The 21,530-nt window shown below is 43.6% G+C and overlaps 1 long non-coding RNA gene, 2 other non-coding genes and 1 pseudogene across 3 annotated transcripts; all 4 read left to right on the forward strand.

Annotated features, from left to right (window-relative positions):
* Positions 1 to 6,114: 6,114 nt before the first annotated feature.
* LOC132447853 (uncharacterized) lies at positions 6,115 to 8,062 on the forward strand. The gene is made up of 2 exons (XR_009523235.1): positions 6,115 to 6,324; positions 6,643 to 8,062. It is a non-coding gene; the product is annotated as an uncharacterized LOC132447853 (long non-coding RNA).
* Positions 8,063 to 10,864: 2,802 nt separating this feature from the next.
* On the forward strand, positions 10,865 to 11,039 carry LOC132448088 (U2 spliceosomal RNA; annotated as a pseudogene).
* Positions 11,040 to 18,639: 7,600 nt separating this feature from the next.
* On the forward strand, positions 18,640 to 18,721 carry trnas-aga (transfer RNA serine (anticodon AGA)). Its single transcript has one exon. It is a non-coding gene; the product is annotated as a tRNA-Ser (tRNA).
* Positions 18,722 to 20,875: 2,154 nt separating this feature from the next.
* Positions 20,876 to 20,947, forward strand: trnaa-cgc (transfer RNA alanine (anticodon CGC)). Its single transcript has one exon. It is a non-coding gene; the product is annotated as a tRNA-Ala (tRNA).
* Positions 20,948 to 21,530: the final 583 nt, after the last annotated feature.

A 21,530-nucleotide genomic window follows, 5' to 3' on the forward strand; every position in this document is an offset into this window, starting at 1 on the left:
ATCGTGCTCTGGAACACGATTCAATAGATTAACGCTCGTGCGCATGAGCACGAAATCGCGTGATACCGGGTTGAGTATTTAAGAAGATGTACCATGACACTAGAGGAAAACTGTTCCTGCAGAGGTTGTTACCAGGTAAGTAATTACATAGTGGTAAATCGAATAAACCCTTTCTAAATGGGTGTAGCTATGAATAATAACTAAGAAAAAGTATTTTATTGGAAAGTACTATGCTAATTTCTAGATAGTACATCAATAAACTTGGGCTGTTACCAACGTAAACCTTGGATAATAGGTGTTTCTAAGAATTGGTTGCCTAATTTCCTAGGAAGTACACAATATCTGAGTTATTACCAACCTAAAACAACCTTGAATGATTTCTGGACACGATATGAACCGGTAAAAGACAAGTTTTCAGCATTTGAAGTGGAGAGACTTAATGACAATGCTATTAAAACAGTAATTGTCAGGATGTTCAATGAAACGGTAAATGCTGATGATATTTGTTTATGGCTGGGTAGATATTGCACTGTGAGGGCCCAGGCTACCAAGGTGAAAGATGAAGATGGCATCTGGAACTGCGCATGGAGGGTCCCCATTCAACAATGGCGGGACCCACATGGGTTCCAGGGCCTGAAACATCTCCCATCCATGATAGCTCTTGGAGAGAACAGAGGCTCCATACACTACCAGGGGCAGCCCAAGCTCTGCCGCAAGTGTTGCGAGCAAGGGCACCTGGCAGAAACATGTGAAAAGGTTGTTTGTGGAAAATGTAGAGAAATTGGACACTCTTTTGAAGAGTGCGCCAATGGCAGAAAGTGCAACCTCTGTGGAGACTTAAACCACCTCTTAGAGATTGTCCGAAATCCTTTGCCAACAAGCTAAAACATGTGGCAAACAAAGTGGCGGTTGACAGTGGACAAACAATTGTACAAATTGAAAAAAATCTAAATCTCCCGCCAAGCGCTGTGATTGGGAGAGAGGTTGGGGGCAAGGCAGGAGATGAGGAGGGGCCTGGGGCTGCCCCACCAAATGGTGAGGCGGAAGAGGGTGGTGCAGCCCGGGCAGCAGGCGGAGCTGGGCAAAACTCCACTTCGGACTCTGATGAAACTGGGAGTCTCGTAACAGTCAGCCTGGATGAGGAGTCTGAAGTGGAGTCCAGTGAAGCCTCCCTCCCAGGAGCCCAGCCTGGTAAGAGCAGTGTCGGAGTTGTCCTCTGAAAATAACGGAGCCTCAGAGAAAAGGGGAAGAGCTGGCTCCTCAAACAGTTCATCTGTGGAGGAGTCCAGAGTCTTCCCCAACAACTCCCCCAACACTCTCTTTTTTACATATGGCACTACAGTCAACCCCAAAGGACTCTAAACCAAAGGACTTTAAACCAAGCTCGAGTCTGGGAGGGGAATGAATGGGAATGAATAACCCCAGACCGTTTTTAGTCTTTTAATGCATAGCTGTCTTTTAAATACCATACTCATGATCCTCACCTTTTCTACACTCAATTTGAGAAGTGTGAAATCAAGAGTTAGAGCTCAAAATATTTTATCCTTTCTAAATAATTTTAAGTCAGATGTGTTTTTATGGCCACACAATCTCTGTGGAGCGGTTCAAATGAAAACAGAAATGACGGTGTGGCCATTTTAATCAAGAACCCCTCAATTCTGGTGAAGGGCAGCACTGTGGTGAGAGGCGGAAGGGCACTTTTAGCACACTTGACTTTTATGGGAAGGGATTTTAATCTCATTTATGGTTTTAACAACAAAAATGACAGACATGACCTTTTAGAAAACTTGCAGCCCCAAATGCTAGGCCGAGCGCCATTAGTTTTAGGAGGAAATTTTAATTGTATTTTAAATAGAAGTGATAGGAGAGGGGCAGGGGATGATTTTAAAGTGGACAGCGGTTTTATCGCAGGGTTTATGCAGGGATTTTAAACTAAAAGACTGTTTTAAAACCTTGCATCCAAGAGAGGAGGGCTTCAGCTGGTTCAGTAGTGCCGGTTTCAGAGCCTCTCGCATAGACTATATTTTTACCAGAGACTGCCTGCCAACCGATGCTAGATTAACCCCTGTCTTCCTCTCAGATCACGCTATGCTATCCTGCACCCTTTCACTCTCTTCAGGTGTGACTAAAGGTAGTGCTCTGTGGAAACTGAATTGCTCCCTGCTAGAAGATAAGGATTTAGCCAGCCAGTACAAGGAGCAATTCAGTCAAAGGCTTTTACGAAACACGTGCACTTGGGTGGGAAATGGTGAAGGGAAAGACACAGACTTTTTTTAAAAAGCTAGGGAAAAACAAAAAAAACAAGGAAAATAGATGCAGAGTTGGGCTGCAGAAAAGACTACAACGGTATTTTAAATTAACGCAACAAGGTTTTGATTTTAACCAAGAAATTTGATTAGTTAAAAACCAAATGTTGATTTTATCAGAAATCACATGCAAAGGAATTATAGTTAGAAGCAAAGAACACATGGAAGAAGGAGAAAAATGCACCAGATACTTTTTAAAGAAAATCATTAACAGTGGGGAGGGTATTTTTAAACTTAAAAAAACTAATGGGGAACAAACCAATATTGACAAAGAAATAATGGAGGAAGTAGAAGGTTTTTATAGAGATCTGTACAGCGAAAAACAAATAGAAAATGAAGCAAAAAACAACATAGATATAAAGATAGGTGAAAGTGCATTTTTAACCCGTGATTTTGACCTTTTAGAACTTCACAAATGTTTGTCGAGTTTTTAAGGGGGAAAGTCGCTGGGAGAAGACGGGCTTCCACTTGAATTTTATCTGACCATCTGTGACATTTTAGCACCTGACCTACTGATGGTTTTTACTGACTTCCAAAGACTAGACCGACTACCAGACAGCTTTAGATCAGGGATAGTAAAACTACTGTACAAAAAAGACGACAAGACTGACCTGAAGAACTGGCGACCAATAACCCTTTTAAACGTTGATTGTAAACTTTTTAGCAAACTTTTAGCAAACAGAATGTCCGTGGTTTTAGGGGATGTAATCCACCCGGATCAAACCTGTGGCATGTCGGGGAGGAAGATCACCGACAGCCTCGTACTGATTAGAGACACCATCTGTTATGCGAGAGACAGAAACGTCAGACTAGTAGTCCTAAATTTAGATTTTGAGAAAGCATTTGATCGGGTCTCGCACCAGTACCTATTCCAGGTACTGCAAAAAAAGAGCTTCCCAGAGAGGTCCTAGAGTGGGTGGGATTGCTGTATAGGGACATCATCAGCAAATTTCTTGTTAACGGGCAACTCACAAAAGCAGTAGATTTGCACTGCGGGGTCCTTCAGGGTTGTCCGTTATCTGCCCTCCTCTATGTGGCATGCATAGAACCACTGGCACAGGCAGGGGCGGACTGGGGGAAAAAAGTGGCCCGGGAGTTTCTGTCAGACCGGCCCACTCAATACACGGCGCGCGGCCCACTAAGTACACGCCGCGTTGCCCACTCAATGGATCGCGCGTATCGAACAGTCAGTGGCCTTCTGGGAAAAATACCCATACACTTAACATTATTTTGGATGATTACAAAGAAATTACATCATATATGTATGTTTGTTTTTTAATAACATTTGGATCCACCAATTTGCCTGGATGGACACATGGAATAAAATTATTATTGGCTATTGTAACACTCCAAGGTAGGTATAGTTTGCTAGATGAATATGCTTAACTCTTGGCTAGTATCAGATGGTTATACAAGTATAACTACAAAGCCTTAAGGAATGAATGTCAGCAGAGAAAGACCACACAATAAAGAAACTGGAATCAGAGGGTAGAATTAGCATGAACAATATATTAGAAATGAACAGAACAGAACGTACGATGGGGTGTGAACATCAGTGGTATCAGTAGTGTTGCATGCTGGGTGTGTGATTGTTTGTGTGTGTAGGGGTGCTGAAGGTGCATAACAAAACAGTAAGTTACATAACGACGTTCCCGAAATTCAGCCGTGGTGCAGAGTTATAGCCACTCCGAGCCAGTCGCACATTGAGCTTCCCCCAAATGCGCTGTTTTGGTGGCTGTAGCTATAATGCAAATGAGGAGGAGCGAGGCGGGTCAAGGAGGAGGGTGGGGGTGTGGCCCTGAGCAGCTTGCAGCCACGGTACCATTCGCTCTGTTTACAGTGGATGTATCGCAATGGCGAGGCTCACACAGCCTTTAGCCGTGTTCTGTAAATATTCTAGAACACACGGGAGTCCTGGAGCTCTATATCAAAATATTATCATATAGCCTACATAGATATCTATATCATATAATATTATAACGGCCAAAAGATGTGTGAGCCGATATTATGAATCTCAAACGACCGCGTTGGGTTCTCCGACGTTCCTGGTTCTTCAACGTCCTCATCAATGTGAAGTAGACTGAACCACGACAAGGAGGAGAAAGGGATCGTTGCCGGGCAGCGCTTAGGCACCTCCGCCTCCGGCGGTGGTCCCTCAGCGGGTCTCAAGCTGGAGACATTCGCCGCAAACAATCCCTTTCTCCTCATGGGTTGAGCGCATGCGTAGAACTGGGTGCCGCGTTGCGTGTATGTATGCAAATCCAAATTCTCTACCTCAATCCGCACAGCTGAGAACACTTCGGCTGTGTAAGAACCAATTTAGAGGTGTTTATTAATAAGGTGGAGATCTTTTCTTACTTTGGACTTCCGAAGTCTGTAAAACACATATTAGAAGACACTTAAAAAAAAATCGAAAAATAGTCACCATGAGTGTGAAGACCGATTGCGAGTAGCAGTATAAAAGTCAGTCAGTGCGATTGTGATTAGATAGCTCTTGGAGAAAATTACGCTTGTGCCGCTGTGATAACCATTGTAGGGCTGATGCGATGATGGGCGTGGGCCGGTACATAATAGTATTTTGGGCCATCGGCCCACCCGATGGCCAGTCCGCCCCTGGGCACAGGTCTTGAGAAGGGACCAATGGATTAAAGGGGTGGCCATACCGGGCAGTGGGGGACTTTTTAGCAAATGTGTTTTATTTATGGACGACGTCAACATTTTATGCACGGACCTTTTATCAGTACACAGAACACTGGACTAGGGATGGGCGATATGGCCTAAAATCCATATTGCGATATACATTGCAACCTATTGCGACATCATGTTGTAGCTGCAGAGACTTTAACAAAGAAAAAAATCTTCTGTGTAATGACGAATACTTCTCTCAATTAAATTAAAACTGGTGTCTTGTTAATAAAGAAACGGATACTGTGAATTAGGGAAATACGTATTAGGCATGGCTATTTTAAATAAAGAAAAATCTTCCAAGTGTGTGCACAGATACTTGATATTAAAACATAAAAGTGCAAAGTGAACGCATACAATTTTAAAATGAACATGAAATGAGGGCAATCACCAGCTCCTCCGTTTTGCTTTCAGCCATATTTGCTTAGATGACGATGATGCGTTGAAGCCAGTTGCAGCTCATGGCTCTTTAAATTTCGCGGGTCGCGGATGATGCGTTGAAGCCGGTTGCAGCTCGTGGCTCTTTAAATTTTGCAGGTCGCGGACGATGCGTTGCAGCCGGTTGCAGCTCGTGGCTCTTTAAATTACGCGGGTCGCGGATGATGCGATGCAGCTGGTTGCAGCTCGTGGCTCTTTTTAAATTTTGCAGGTCGCGGACGATGTGTTGCAGACGCACGATTCTGGATTGGGTCCTATCTGAAAAAATTCCCGTTTTATATATCAGATCATAGAACACCAGTATCATTTAACTTGTCACAATTTTACTTTTTTTAAAAACTTTTTAACCTTGACAACGAGGATTTGAATGTTTTAACTAACCATCGTTTTCTAATCACGGAAGTGCAGGAGCGGGAACCAGTGAGTCCAGTGCGTGGGCTAGCATACGGCGAGCCCACAACAGTCTGGCACAATGTGAACCATCCTGCCCTCTCCAACAGACTCCGGGACCTGTCATGGATGGCAGCTCACGAGATCCTCCCAGTCAGGGCCATCATGCACTCCCGGGGGATGGCTGCATCCCCAACCTCGACCAGGCTGTGGCGCGCCTGAGTTGGTGAGGTACCTATTCTGGGAGTGCAGCGCTGCTGGAGACCAGTGGGCAACGGCCGGCTCCCTGCAATAGGCTACTTGCACAAGCACTTCCTGATTCGCCGTAATACAGCTCATCAGCTTCCGGTTCCAAGATGGCAACGTTATACACCCGGTGTTTACAGGAGCTGCCGACATTAAATATCACAGATGTGCATCGTTTATGTCGGGAAAAAAACTCCGACAAGCAAATTGGAGAAGGGGTTTAGGCTGTATGGTTCGAACTACATTCACAGCTACGAAGGTAAGAAAACGACGTCTAACAGACGCTAGCTACTGTCAAAGTCTAATCTGTCAGTTAACTGTCACTGTCGAACGTGTATTACGACGCAGGTACAGCAAACGCCAACAAGATTTCTTAACGAGTGTTTTATATCAGCCTTGATGTTTGCCTGTTGTGTTGAGTAATAATAGTTTAAGTACAGCCACGGTTTTGTGTATATAAAAGTAACATTACTTAGCTACCTAACGTTTCTTTCCATGTAGTAACATGTTATAGATGTGATGATGCGAGTAACCCAGTACAATTGAAGCTTAATGAATTTGTATGTGTTTCATTCAGTGCCCAATAAAGACAAGCTGACAGTGCAGGTCAGCGTGAGAGCCTTGTGCTACAGGTCGATGGGGAAGAGCGAGGCACCACCGTTTGAGTCTAGGCAGGAAGCTGTGTTCATCCCTGTTCAGTGGTGTTTGTTCGGTTAAGCAGTAGCTAAGTGTAGTCCTCAAGGGCCACCAACTTGAATGTTTTTCATGTCTCCCTGTTTTTCACACACAATTTAATATAGTCAAGGTAATGAGTAATATAGTCAAGGCTACAACTTTTCAATAAACAAGATATTTATTGTCGTTTGCACAGCAGAAGTACATGTACATTGGAATAATTGTGATTCTTGGAGTCCGCTTTAAAAAAAAAACACATCTTTATTTTAAGAGGAAGAGAATATAACAGTAAGCATTCAGGGTGGTAGGCTTTTTCTAGCACAGTTGAAGTACTTACCTTCATAAGAAACAAGTTGTTTTTTACACCCATGATGCTGAGGTTATATTTCTAATGATTTACCTTTTTCTCTTAGATCAAGCTTTGTGATTCATCAGCCAAGGGATGAAAAAAGAAAGAGTTAATCTATGGGCTGGAGCAGCTGTCTCTGAGAGGAAAAGAAAAAAAGTATAGCTCAAAAACAACAAATACAAATGCAATGGCATTATGTATAATTACATCTGTAACTACTTATAAAGTACTGTTGATGCACGTGCAGGTGCGACCACTTCTTTTTTCTGGGCAGCTGATTTGGCTCTGGAAACACGGACCATCTTGTAGAGAAGGCTCAATCAAAGACCAAAAAGCTCTCAGATGGTTGTAGCTGGCAAATCTATTCACAAAAGACACCGCATAAAAATGTTCAATTAGAAGTGTACATCAAAAGTATACATTGTTACCAAAATAATGTCAACAGTAACTACTAAGATTAAGATTTTATCGTATATATAATATATATATATATATTTATATTATGTAGCAGGGTGACCTGTATTTCTCCCATCCACTTGTGCCACTATGCAACGGATGGCGTCGTAACTAATCCCTTGCACTCAGCTGACAGGTTTGTTTAGTTTCCTCTTTGGGTGCAGTTCAATAACTGCACCAACTTCCTGTAAGACAACCTGATGTGTGTGGATATCCAATGCCCTAATGTGTTCTCTGTGCTCTCTTTTTAGAGTAGTGTTCTTGTCCGGGCCGTATCTTTGGGAGGCGCGGTTTGGTGGTTTGCCGTGTACTTGCATGTAGATAAGTAGGGTGTTACCTGCTCAATTCATACATTTTTACAATTGTTTATTAATAGTATTTTGTTCTAGGACCAGCCTTGGTGGAGTTGGAGACGGTCACATTCTGGCGCTGGCGCTTCAGTGCTCCTATTTTCATCTCATAGAATAATAACATGACTTTTTTCAACCATTTAAAAATAAACTTTTGTAGACTTGAACTGGAAACACGTCTCTGTAAGTCTTTACACAAATCTGTATTATAAATGTTTGTTTTTGTACTATTGGTGTGGTCTCCAAACTCCAATTACACCATCTCTCAACATGCCACTACTTGTGTCCTATTAATCATTCACAGACCTATTAAGAAATAATTTGGTACAGTACTATAAATTAATCTGTAACGTAAAGCTATTTTCTAACCAACAATGTCCCTGACTGACACATATCCCCGTCACGTAGGGACTAGGCTAATAAAAGACTAGTACAAAAAATGTGACTGTGAAAAAGTGACTTCCCTTGCGTAAATTCGGATGTCTGCGTCGGAGCCAGCAAACCGCTGCAGTCCAAACTCTCGCTGGAGACGTAACTCCTGTAGCTCCTTTCTCAGCTCCTGTACTTCATTTGAGACGCTTTCAGCAGCGGATGCGGACATATCCATGGCAGTCGGTTCAGAGAGAGCAGTAGTCTTGATCGTTGAATAGGAGATCAACTTCATCTTCCGGAGGGGCAGTTTCGACGAACCGATCAACTCTCTCCCACTCGCCGCGCCTTGGGGTTTCGACTGTATACTGGTTCCACTCAAAAAGGGTCGCTACGGCACCTTTTGCAAGTCTCCTTCGACCCTGAGGAGTAGTTGGCTCAATCAACTTGTCGGGACTAAAGTGTCTGCTACAGACCTTGGAGTGAGTGGTGATGACATAAGCATCCCGGCGTATGTTCACAATCCATCGACTCCTCACGTCAGTTTGGCTCGGAAAGCCATGAAAACTTAATACCGCGTTGAATTTTGCTGACGCTGTACAGTGGGGGGAACAGCAGTGCTCTGCGTAGGTTGTCTCCTGCCTCTGAAAATGTCCAGTTTTTAGATGTTTGCGGTCTTGATCCATGTTTACGGTATCAAAGTCAGCAGGCTATAGCGCGATAAACACACAGACCGGAAGCAACCGAGCTGTATTATTTGAAACAGGAAGTACGTCACACAGCTTAGTGCATACACCCTATTCCCGTACTTACCAGCAGGGGAGGCCCTGACAGCCCAAATGGTGCTGTATGGGGTGAGCCAAAAGAGTCAGCTACCACCAGACTTTCCCAAGCAATGGCTCACCCTAGCCGCCATAAAAGACGCCATATGGGCCTCCAGAAACCTGCTGGTAAGAAAGCACATGCAGATCCCCCCCGTGGCTGTGATCCGGATGGCCGCAGCCAGTGGCGCACAAAGTGGGCATGCACTATATGCGGGGGGCATAGGGGCGCCGCACCAGAGGGGGGCCAAAGCGATGGAGGTAAAAAAAATTGAGTCTGCATTTTCTGTTTTTAACAGCGTTTGTGTAACAGAGGGACGTCACTGATAAGGCGCCCCCCCGCTCCTTCGCATCCCTCCCCTCCTCCTCCCCACACGGCGCTCCAGTGCCCCCTCGAACACGCCCTGGAGGCGTGCGCCAGATCGTCTTCATTTGAACCGCATTGTCATCTGATGACACGTACCTTAATATTGAGAGGCAGAGAAGAAAGCCCTCAGGGTCACGACATAGAAAAAGAAAGATTGGGAAGGAGAAAGGGTGCGCAGGGATGAAAGAAAGCTTTTCAAAGTGGTTGAAAGATGTTTTTATCTGTATCAAGAGGAGGCTTGTAAATATTCAGTTTAGCTAAATCTACTACAAGTAGATTATTATCGTATCTGATTTGAGACTGAATCGTTCTACACAGTATTGCGATGCATCGAAGAATCGATAATTTTTCCCACCCCTATTGGTTACTATACTCCAACAGTTCTAACAGAGTCTATTGTTTTGCATGTTAGCTTTTTGGTGAAGCTAGAGTTGCTGCCTTGTGGTGGGGTATAATAACTGGCAGTGTCTTTCAAAGATACTGAAGCACCATGAAAGAAGTGGTTACCAGGAAAGAATTGCATCCCGCTTATGCCTAGGTAAAACTATTGATAGCGAATTGCAGAGAGCCTGTTGACTCGAGTGATCGACTGCATATTCTTCCTTGCAGAAAGAAACCTGCCACTGAAGGGGACAAAATGGAAATCCTAGAAATGGAAATTTTCTGGGTATCCTTGATCTCATAGCACGGTATGATGTTACACTGACAGAGCATCTTAGAAAGGCTGCCTCTAAAGAAAACACCGGATATCTGTCCCGGTGCACTCAAAATGATTTTTTTGATTCAATATCAGAGGGTGTTTTAGGTCAAATTTGTGCCCAGATCAAAGAGGGGGGGGGGGGGCCTGCTATGTGTCTGCATACCCCCCGGAAAGTAGGCAGTTGCGCCCCTGGCCGCAACAACGGTCCAAGTGGCCGGTGCTGCAGGCGGCAGGCCTGGGACACAGCCACAAAGAAGAATCGCCTCTGTGCCCATTCGGACGAGGGAGTCTGAGCCACACGCGGAAAGGTCGAGGCAGCGGCGGCCTGGCTCTCCGGGAGAGGCAGCGGCGGCCTGGCTCTCCGGGAGAGGCAGGTGGAAAGGAGCAGAGGGGCGAGGAGATCCTCTGAGCCACAGGTCCCGAGAGACCAATGCTATTGGAGAGAGAGCATGATGGGGTGTTTTATTTTTTAATTGGGCTTCCTCCCGTCCCTGCACAGCTGTTATTTAACCATGTTTTTTAAGCATCACAATGATTTTATAAAACAACAATGTATCCATGTATTTAATTATATTTATTTACCTTTTTATTCACAATGTGATGGTTTTATACTTGTTGTTTAATTGAAATGTTTTTAATTGTGTATGCTTTTAAAAAACAATGACCTGTAAATTGTGATATGAATGTTAAATGAAGGAACTGGTGTCAATAAATATTTTCAAACGAGAAAAAAATCTGTTCTTATCTGTTTAATATCTGATACGTCCACTACCCGGGGACCATATATTAAATTGATTTTTGGAACTGGGAGATGGAAAAGGGGCTTGCTCCGTCCACTCCACGCATCGACCTGGTATTGCAATACCTCCAGGACCGGTGCACCCCTCTCTCACTGTGAAAAACAAAACTAAACTCCTCCTGAGAGTACACCCGTCCGCGTGTAGTCAATAAAGTGCCATTTACAATTCATAAACGCACTGTTTACAATTATTCCAACGATAGTCTGTTGTTTAAGAAAGAAAAAATTATTCTTTCTGTGGCGTTTCAATAACTCTGATCTCCAGGTTTCCTTTCGTTATGCTTCCACCACGCTGATATCAGATTCGCCTGACATCGTGTGACCGGTGGTCTACTGAGTTTATTAAAGTCTAGACATCTCCGAATGCTTTGCAACCGTTCTCCACGGGAACACGCGTGGGCACCGTTCAGCCCACCTGAATGTGTACAACTCATACTTACCTGGGGCCTGTACCACGAAAGTCGCTTAGAGGGTTAGCGAGGTATGTTGAGCTCAAAGCCTGGGTTAGTTGTACCACGAAAGTCGATCTCTTTTAGCATCGCTGTATCACCATGGTGACTTATGCTCGCAACCAAACCTGGGGCCGGATTCACAAAGCATTCTTAAGAAGAAAAAAGTTCTTAAGTAGCACTTTTTTCTTAACTATGTTCTTAAGACAAAATTTAAGAAGATTTGATATTCTTGAAGAATTTCTTAGTTTTTTCTTAACTTTTTTCTCAACTTTCTTCTTAAGTTTTCTCCTAAGTGCCTAAGTTTTTTCCTAAGAAAGTACTTAAGAACAAATGAGATTCTTGAAGACAAAGTTCTTGAATTTCTTCTCTAATTTCTTCACAACTTTAAGATAACCCTTCACCAGTCTTAAACCAGCTGCAGTGAAAAGGTAAGTCTTTCTTTAAACATATCTATATATATGTTTTTTTAAACATATCTATAATAACACATATTACATTTATATGAATTCATTAATATACTGCTAAACCCAAGACTATATGTTAAACAATGTTGTGAATTTAAGCTTGTCATACTATTATATATATATCATATAATATTAAATGAAATGGGCCTAAACTCTGTCAGTTACTATTGATAATACCAGACAGTGTTGAGAAGTACTAGTTATCAAGGATGTTTGATTATACTTAAATTTTCTCTTAAGTATATCAAGAAGGCAGTTGTATTTATTTAGATTATTAGATCATTTCAGTAGGCCAAGTCACTGAAAACATATTACTCTTTTTTTTTAGATGGAAGTTCTTTGGGTGGCAGTTAGGGAGGACAATCCACCAAGGCCATTGAGCGACAGAATGGATCCGCTTATACTCCCTGATCACATGTTGATTCGACAATATAGGCTCCCTAGGCCTGCAATTATTTATTTAGCAGATATGCTATCAAATGACAGGAATACAAGGCGATCGTCACTCCTTCCAGTTGTAACGCAAATTATGCCTGCCTTGAGATTTTTTGCCTCTGGGTCTTTTCAAATGGTGGTGGGGGGCACCCTGGGTGTGAGCCAATCATCCGTTAGCCGAGTGGTCAGAGATGTTACAAATGCACTCTGTAGAAGAGCACAGCAGTTCATCAAGTTTCCAGCAACAGACGCAGAATGCATTCGAACCAAACAGCAATTTTTTGAAATAGCCGGATTTCCAAATGTGCTGGGGGCAGTTGATGGGACACATATTGCAATCAAAGTAAGATGTTATTTATTTGAATTTTTTTGCAAATCTGTTTATGCTGTTTATGAACGTATCAGCTTGAATCAAAAAACATTTCAAGTGGTGCTTGAAGCGTTACCTTAAGTATGAATTATTCCATACATTTTAATTCCATAGGCACCAAATGATGAGGAGGAGGCCTTTGTGAACAGGAAAAATGTCCACTCAATAAACACACAGGTCATATGTGATGCAACGCTCCGAGTGACAGACCTTGTTGCGAAGTGGCCGGGTAGCACCCACGACTCATTTGTTCTCATGAATTCAGGAACAGGCATTACATTTAATGAGGGAGAAATGCCCGGTGGTTGGTTGTTAGGTGAGAACTACACATGAATTCTACTTTAGGTTAAAACAAAAACATACTGTATTGCCCTAACTAATGTCCTCTATGACAGGAGACAGTGGATATGCCTTAAGACCATGGTTGATGACACCCATCCTTCACCCTGCAACAGAGCCAGATGAGCGCTACAGCCGGGCACAACGAAAAACACGTAGTGTTGTGGAGAGGTGCATTGGGGTAGTGAAGTCAAGGTTTAGGTGTATCGACCGTTCTGGTGGAGTGAACGGTCATGAGAGGGCATGTAAAATTATTACCTGTGCTTTTATCCTCCACAACATCTGCATTATGTACCGCTTGCCAATCCCTGACATCCCAGATGATGATGACCCAGAGGGAGATGTCCCAGTCCCTGCCCCATGTAACACTGGCATACAAGTGAGACAAGACCTCATAAGGAGGAGATTCATGTGAAGAAAAACCACAATAAACAACACATGAAAACCTCTGAGTGATTGCTATTTTATTCTAGGTTCAACATTCATTTTTTTTTATATCAAGCTTCTCCCTCTCGACGAGCAGCTTTTCCCTCTCCACCTGCAGAAGTTGCTCCTGAGTATGCCTGAGCATTTTAACTTCCTCCAAAAGCTGACGCTGAAGGGAGACCATGTCCTCCGTGTTGCTTCTGGATGTGGCAGGTGTATGAAATGTTTCCGAGAATAGCTGGGATAATGTCAGGTCATCTCCGGGACTCTGTAACAGCTGTGATTGGAACGATTGTAAATTAAACAGTATCAAAATGTATGGTTAGGTAAAACAGTTAGTGTCAGACACTTATTAACTTACGTTTTGATGATTTGTAAGGGCTTGGGTTGGTTCAGCTGCATTGATTGTGTGGGATTGTTCTGCATCCTGGTTGACTGCTATTACAACCAAAGTATCTAAAGAAAAGCAACAGAAACAAAGAAATGTGATGTTAGATGCAGCTGGCTAAAACAACTTACATTAGCAGGGTGAGTGCTTGCTCTGTAAGCTACACACAGTAGCCTACTTGATCAAGTTCTAATATTTAAACAATGAGTTACCTTGCCTGGGTTTATTAAATGGCATAAGGTTTATTCAGTTTATCAAACACTTTTCACAGGACACAATGCTGTTGACAGCTTACAACCCATGGGGCCAATAGCTGAACTACTTGTAACGAATAAATAGATACTTACAACGGGGGGCCTAAATCCAGCGATCTGATTGGTTCCTAACTGTTGTATAATGAGCGTATACATAACTGCTATGACGCCTGATCATTTTGTGAAAGTTTGCATATCAGTCCGCGCCTGGAAGTAGAAACAGTTACAAAGTAAAACATATGTTGGATGATGGAGAGGGTGTAAATGTTGTTACTCCGGGAGTGAGCAAGGCGATGGAGAGGCTAACGAAAGCTTAGGCACACGGCGAGTGAACTGCTCCATAGGATAAATGGCCGGCGAACCGCTCTAGCCGAGCCTTCTCTCGGAGGGACGCTAAAGTGTGTTGCATAGCGACCGTCGTGCCTTTTGAAGGCAGCCAGGAGGGACTACTTTTTTGTATTCTTTAATAAAACAGCTACTTTGACTTTTTTTTTTTTTAAATGTAGTGTGTCTATGACTTTCGTTTTGCCACAATAGCAACTGTTGTATAAAAGCAATAGATCACTTCAGTCAGTGGTATGTGCTCATTATACCACTGTGAAGGGGGTCCCGGCCCTCCGCTGAAAGGGTGTCAGCTAAGTAGAGGTGTGTTCCTTTTTTGTAGGTGAGAGTCAGGTCGAATCTTTGCAACTGTAACATCATGCGTTGCAGACGAGCTGGGATGGTGTGAAATGGCTTGTTGTGAATGGTGACCAAGGGCTGGTGGTCAGTCTCAATCACAACCGGCTTGCCGTAGATGTAGTCATAGAACTTGTAGCAGGCGAAGACCACTGCCAGAACTTCTTTTTCGATTTGAGCATATCTCGTCTCCATCTGGGTCAGTGTGCGAGACGCGTATGCCACGGGATTCTCCTCTTGGAGGCAAGCGGCCCCTAAACCATATTGTGATGCATCGCAGGTGAGTGTCACCGGTTGCCTCACATCGTAGTAATGGAGTACAGGTGGGCTGCTGATGCAGGTCTTGAGTCTTGAGCCTGTCAAAAGCATTCTGTTGATGCTCCGTCCAATTCCACACCACTTCCTTGTGGAGCAGCTGACGTAGCGGTGTGGTTAGTTCACTTAGGTTTGGAATGAACTTGCCCAAGTAGTTTACCATCCCTAAGAAACGCTGAAGAGCTGGCTTGTCCTCTGGGGGTGGTATTTCACTGATTGCTTATATTTTTTTAGGGTCTGCTTTCAGCCCCTTATCTGTGAATGTGTGCCCAACATAGCTCACCTTGTTGAGTCCAAATTTGTTTCACCTGCCTGGCACGATCCAGAACCTTTTTCAGGTTTCTTTCATGCTCATCAGGGTCTTTGCCACCGATGATGATGTCGTCCACGATTATAGCACATGGATATCCTGCGAAGATTTCTCTTTGGCTCTTTGAAACACTTCTGAGGCTGTGCAAATTCCGAACGGCATCTTTAAGAACTTGAATCGTCCATACGGAGTTGTGAATGTCGTGCGGAGGGATGAGGCATCATCCAGTCTGACTTGCCAGAAGGAGCTTTTAGCATCAAGGACGGAGAAGATAGTGGCACCTGACATCTGAGCGGCAACTTCCTCCACCGTGTGCATGGGATGGTAAGGGCGCATGAGGGCCTTGTTTAGGTTTCTCGGGTCTAAGCAGATGCGCACGTCACCCGTCTCTTTCTTGTGTGTGGCCACTAAATTTGAAACCCATTCCGTGGGCTCATCCACAGGTTCAATTACTCCCAGGGTTTGCATTCTTCTGAGCTCTTGTTCCACTTTTCTTTGCATTGCAGCTGGGATACGACGTGGAGGGCTGACAACCGGTGTTATCCCTGGATCTACCTTCATCGAGTATGTTACAGGTAGGTCACCGATCTCATCTTCGAACAGGTCTGCATATGCCTTAAACATCTTCTGCGACAGGGTGTGATCCTTTACACAGTCCAGGTTGAACACCTCCCTGCTGAAGGCGACAAGCTTCATATGAAGGCTGTCCTGTAGGCCAAGAATGGAGTGAACACTTCCTTTCACGACTTGAAACTGTAGGTTATACAGCTGTTCATCTAGCTTGCATGGTAATGTCACTGTGCCAATTGGTGTGATCATAGATCCGCCAAATGCTACAAGATTGACCTGCTTAATTGGCATTTGCAGTTCTTCATTGTGCCTGACAAGTTTGTATGTGTTAAAGGACATAACGTTACATTTCGCCCCTGTATCCACTTTTAGGTTTAATTGTTTGTCATTAACTGTCACAAAACAATGTCCTTCCTTGTCAATCTTCTGCTCATCATCATGCAAGGACAAGCCTTCGATGGTGAATGTGTCTTCACTTTCACTGCTGGAGTTTGTTTCGGCATATAGCTGGTTTATCTGTCTGTTTGGTCTGCTTGACTTTGTAGACCTGCATTGGCTTTTAAAGTGGTTCTGCTTACCACAGTTGTGGCACTGTTGGCCGAAAGCCGGAAATTGGTCACGTTTCGCTGGATGGGTTCCCCCACAATTCCTGCAGCTGGAGATTGATGGATTTTTCCTCATAGTGCGCTTCATTTTGCTGTAGATGTTTCTATGTTTTATTTGTACAGCATCCACACTGGCAGTTGCAGCAGTTTTAGGCGTGGAGAGGGCTTTGCTATGTTTTTCAGTGAGCTCGCTAATTTGGCAAATGCGTAGTGCTCTAGACAGTGTTAGTTCAGTCTCTTTTAGCAGCGTACGTCTGACACCGTCGCTACTTATTCCACAGACCAGTCTGTCTCTTATCAGTTCGTTTTCCAATGCGCCGAAGTTGCAGTTTTTAGCCTGATTTCGCAGTGTACTCACGTATGCCTCGATTGTTTCGCCAGGTTTTTGGTGTCTGGTGTTGAAGTTGTGCCTCTCCATTATCACGTTTGATTCCGGGTTGCATATTTCTTTAAACTTTCTTTTAAGACACTCGGTGTCCTCTCTAGATTCTGCTGGAACGACGACGTCATCATCTTCTCCTAGTACGGCGGGTGCATAGGTGAATGTATATAAGCTCTCGTTCAAGCAGGTTTATCGCTGTGTGCAGCGGCAATGAAAATCTCATATTCTCGTTCAAACTTGCGCCAGTGCACTGCCACATTCTCATTGAAAACGAGAGGGTCCGGACGTCTGAATCCATCTGCCATTTCGATGGTGTCGCTTCCCACGGTCGAGACTTCAAAGTTGACGTTCCGAGAGATGAAGTCGTCCAAGTGATGTCTTCAGGAAGAATCCCACTTCTGTCACCATGTCGTTTTGTTTACAAACGTATCCGAACGGTAAAGGTAGAAATGTATTTATTAACAACCACGGTAATAACATAGACCACATGTATCTCGAGTTCCGGGTTGTTCGATTTCAGCTAATTTCTAAAGTGTTCAGACAGACTCTGCGTTGTGTATTTTCAGTCGTAGTAGTAATTCTTGAAGTCGAAATCAAAGCAACTTGACGGGTTGGATCAGAGGGTTGAATAGATGGTTTATTCCAGGATGTAATACAGCGAGATACAGACTTAGGTTGAATAATCTATAGTGGACCCATTGAGGAGCCGTTTGATGACTTGTTCCTTGGCTGTCGAACCCTCTTCTCGTCGAACCAAAGGGTTGGGGCGAGTATTATACAAAAAGGGGATACATGAATAACACGTGAACAGACGCACTCTCAGCCTTGATAAGGTATCTGGCCCTGGCTATGTCCCGGAGGACCAGGTCGGTTCAACCTTGTTGAGACATAACAATGGCAGAATGTTGGAGATAACCCCTTGTATCAGTATGAGAGGCCCTGGCCTGTTCCTAGACTAGAAATGTGAACAAAAGAGAGACACTAAAATACACCAATATTCTACAGGGTAATCGCAACCAAATCACGTCAAGTCAAATCCCGTGAGACCCACTCATAATACGGTAACTCTTTAGGGTCAAACAGTTAGACAGTACATCTATCTACACCTGGCAAGGGAGATACCATGATCAAGAAGGTGGTTCACCTATAGCGAGGCTCAGCCATTGCACTGAGGCTGTTGACCGCCTGGGAATACCAGGTGCTGTATGCTATATTCTGTAGGAGTGCTGAGGTCCGATCACTAAGATATGATCAAAGCAAGCTGTGGTCAAGGGTGTAGGACTATTTCACAATTTGATCCCACAACCTCAAACGTTGCAGTCTGTTACTGTTCGAACAACTGATAGACTTGCGGTCGCTTAGCACCATTGTCCTGGCCAAGCGGTTAAGCTGATGCACTAGAAATAATTTGGATCCCCCTCTCCATGTATGAAATCTGCCGCACCAGTTTACCACCTCTGCTTTTAGCAGGCAGGCCAAATATCTGCATCTTTTAGGCCTAGTGCAAGTCAACCGCGATGTTTATGATTGAATCCCATTTATAAGGTAGAGGTCAAAAATGATCCGATCACGAAACATTGCTGAATGTTACTGTTTAATGAATGTTTAAACAAAATGAGGTCATGCAATGCTTTACCTACCAAAAATGTTGCAGAATGCTAACGTTTGAAAAAGATAGAGAATTGTTATGTCAAAACTGTGTTGCCATGGCCGAGTGGTTAAGGCGATGGACTAGAAATCCGTTGGGTTCTCCCCGCGCAGGTTCGATTCCTGCCGTCAACGGTACAGGTTAATTAGTGTATGTATAATGGACTGTTTAAAGGATCAACAGAAATATGTCATTGTACTGCAGACCTCTTTCGTAGTCTTCCCAATCATTTGCTGAAGCATTTCTCCTGAACTGAGAGGGTTGCTGTGGCTTGGACGGTCATAGTGACTGTCTTGTTCACAGAGTAGGCAGTGTTCTAATCACAGCAGTTAGTTGTATAATGAAAGTAACCCACTCAATTGGAATTCCTTTAGCCGGCAGTTCTGATCGCTTAACACATGATCGGGTCACGCTAAATGAGACCTTTTTCATTGGTGTATAGTATACATTGCAAAAGGGGTACTGTGGCTTAGCTGGTCGAAGCGCCTGTCTTGTAAATCGGAGACCCTGGGTTCAACTCCTAGCAGTGCCTATACTTTTTGCAACAGCATCATCTGGTGTAGATGTGATAAAAGTTTTTCTTGCAGTTAAAAGAAAAGGAATTGTCCTAACTGGCAATCTTGCTTGCGGTTGTAAACTTGCAATCCATCAATGCAATAGACTTTCCATCAATGACAACGGCGGCAGGCAAGCAAAATTCTCTATAAAATGTATGATACCCTAGTGCCAGCTGATGACCTATTTGTCCCTTCTGTCATTAAGCAAAGCTTCAGGAATCAGTTTTACAGATGCACAATTGAGGTAACACAGGGGACGTCTCTCAACGGCAAATAATAATAATAATAACAATACATTTAAGTTAGAGGCGCCTTTCAAGACACCCAAGGTCACCTTACAGAGCATATAGTCATCATTCAAAACTATGTAAAACAGACTAGGAATAAAAGGAAAACAGAGGTTAAACATGAAGAATAATAATAATTAATAACACTCAAAGACGCCTAAAGTGAAGGGGGGACCTCACTAACCACCACCAATATGTAGCACCCACTTGGGGTTAATAAAGCGTATGCTTCTCATGTAGAAGGCCTGAGGTTCAATGACTGCCGTCTCCAAGATGTGATCCAAGCTAGCTTCGGTCAATTTGAAGACTATTTCAAAATTAGATCAAGCAAGGCTTAACCTACACTAAATGTTCCAGACTCTTCCTGTTCCAAAAAGCCGCAGACTTGGAACTCTGAAAGTGTGTTGTCGTGGCCGAGTGATTAAGGTGATGTACTAGAAATTCAGTGGGGTCTCCCCGCACAGGTTTGAATCCTGCCAACAAGGGTTGTATCTGAATACGGTTTTCCGAAGCAGGTTTAAAATGTACATTCTTCAGCAGTAAGGGGTTTTGCTCAGTGGTTGTGCACATGCTTTGCATGTATGAGGCCCCGGGTTCAAACCCCAGCTCCTCAATTCGATGGCCCTAGGAAAGTCTGGTGAGTGCTATTTTGATCAAAATGAGGTCACGCAATGCATAACCTACCAAAAATGTTGCCGAATGTTAATGTTCGAAACAAGTGAGAGAATTGAAACTGGGTTGTCGTCAACATTACAGGTTAATCAGTGCGTGCGATTTCAAAAGCTAGTGCCGGTCAACACGTTGATATGAGTGCGTAACGTTTATGCACTAAGCGTTGACAGCCACAGAAGAGAAAAACATTGTTGTGTCACGACGAAGATTCAGGCCTGCCGACAAGCGTTGGCCAGTTCCACTATCTGTACGCAGACTATTCCTCTAAGAAATGTATGATACCGTACTGTCAGTCAATAACTGATTTCCCCTCTTGGGAATCGTCAAGCAAACTTATGATTCGGTTGCACTCATGTACAATTGAAGTAATCTGTTTTCGGCTCATCTGTAAAGCTTCTCATGTAGGAGTGTTGAGGTCCGATCACTAAGATGTGATCAAAGCAAGCTGTGGTCAAGGGTTTAGGACTATTTCACAATTTGATCACAGAACCTCAAACGTTGCACTCTGTTACTGTTCGAACAACTGATAGACTTGAGGTCGCGAAGCACCATTGTCCTGGCCAAGCGGTTAAGCTGATGCACTAGAAGTCCATTGGATCCCCCTCACAATGTTTGAAATCTGCCGCACCAGTTTACCACCTCGGCTTTTAGCAGGCAGGCCAAATATCTGCATCTCTTAGAATGGCCTAGTGCAAGTCAACCTATTGATTGGCTGTATCATTAAGCAAAGCTTCAGGTATTAATAGTAGAGGTGTACTAATTTGACAAAATAGGGGTTGTAGCTCAGTGGTAGAGCGCATGCTTCGCATGTATGAGGTCCCGGGTTCAATCCCTGGTAACTCCAAATTGTAGTGAAGGTGACGCATTGAATATGTATGAATCCCTATTATAAGGGAAAAGTAAAAAATTATCCGATCACGAAACACTGCTGAATGTTACTGATTAATGAATGTTTAAACTAAACGAAGTCATGCAATGCTTTACCTACCAAAAATGTTGCAGAACGCTAACATTTGAGCAAGATAGATATTGTTGCCTGTCACTGAATGGACTGCCTAACAGTTCCTAACAAAGTCCTAACATGTCCTAACAGTTCCTAACAAAGTCCTAACAAAGGCCTAACAAGTCCTAACAAAGTCCTAACAAGTCCTAACACAGGCGCCAATGCTCCAAACCAGTGGGGCAAAAGAGCCAATCAGATCCCCAGAAATCTCTGGGTCGACGGACAGTACGTGAAAGGTCCCATTCAACACCTTCGGACGACTACAGTGTTATCTTTCTCCGAAACCTTTGACGCTAATTTATCAGGTATACGTTTAGCGATTTACAGGAAGGTTGATGAAAAAGACATCATCAGTAAGTACTAAAATGAACGTATACATGCTTTAAAGTGTCTTTATTAGTGGTGTTTGTGTGATATGCGAGTA

This window comes from Gadus macrocephalus, chromosome 19 (assembly GCF_031168955.1).
Source record: "Gadus macrocephalus chromosome 19, ASM3116895v1".
Classification (NCBI taxonomy): domain Eukaryota; kingdom Metazoa; phylum Chordata; class Actinopteri; order Gadiformes; family Gadidae; genus Gadus; species Gadus macrocephalus.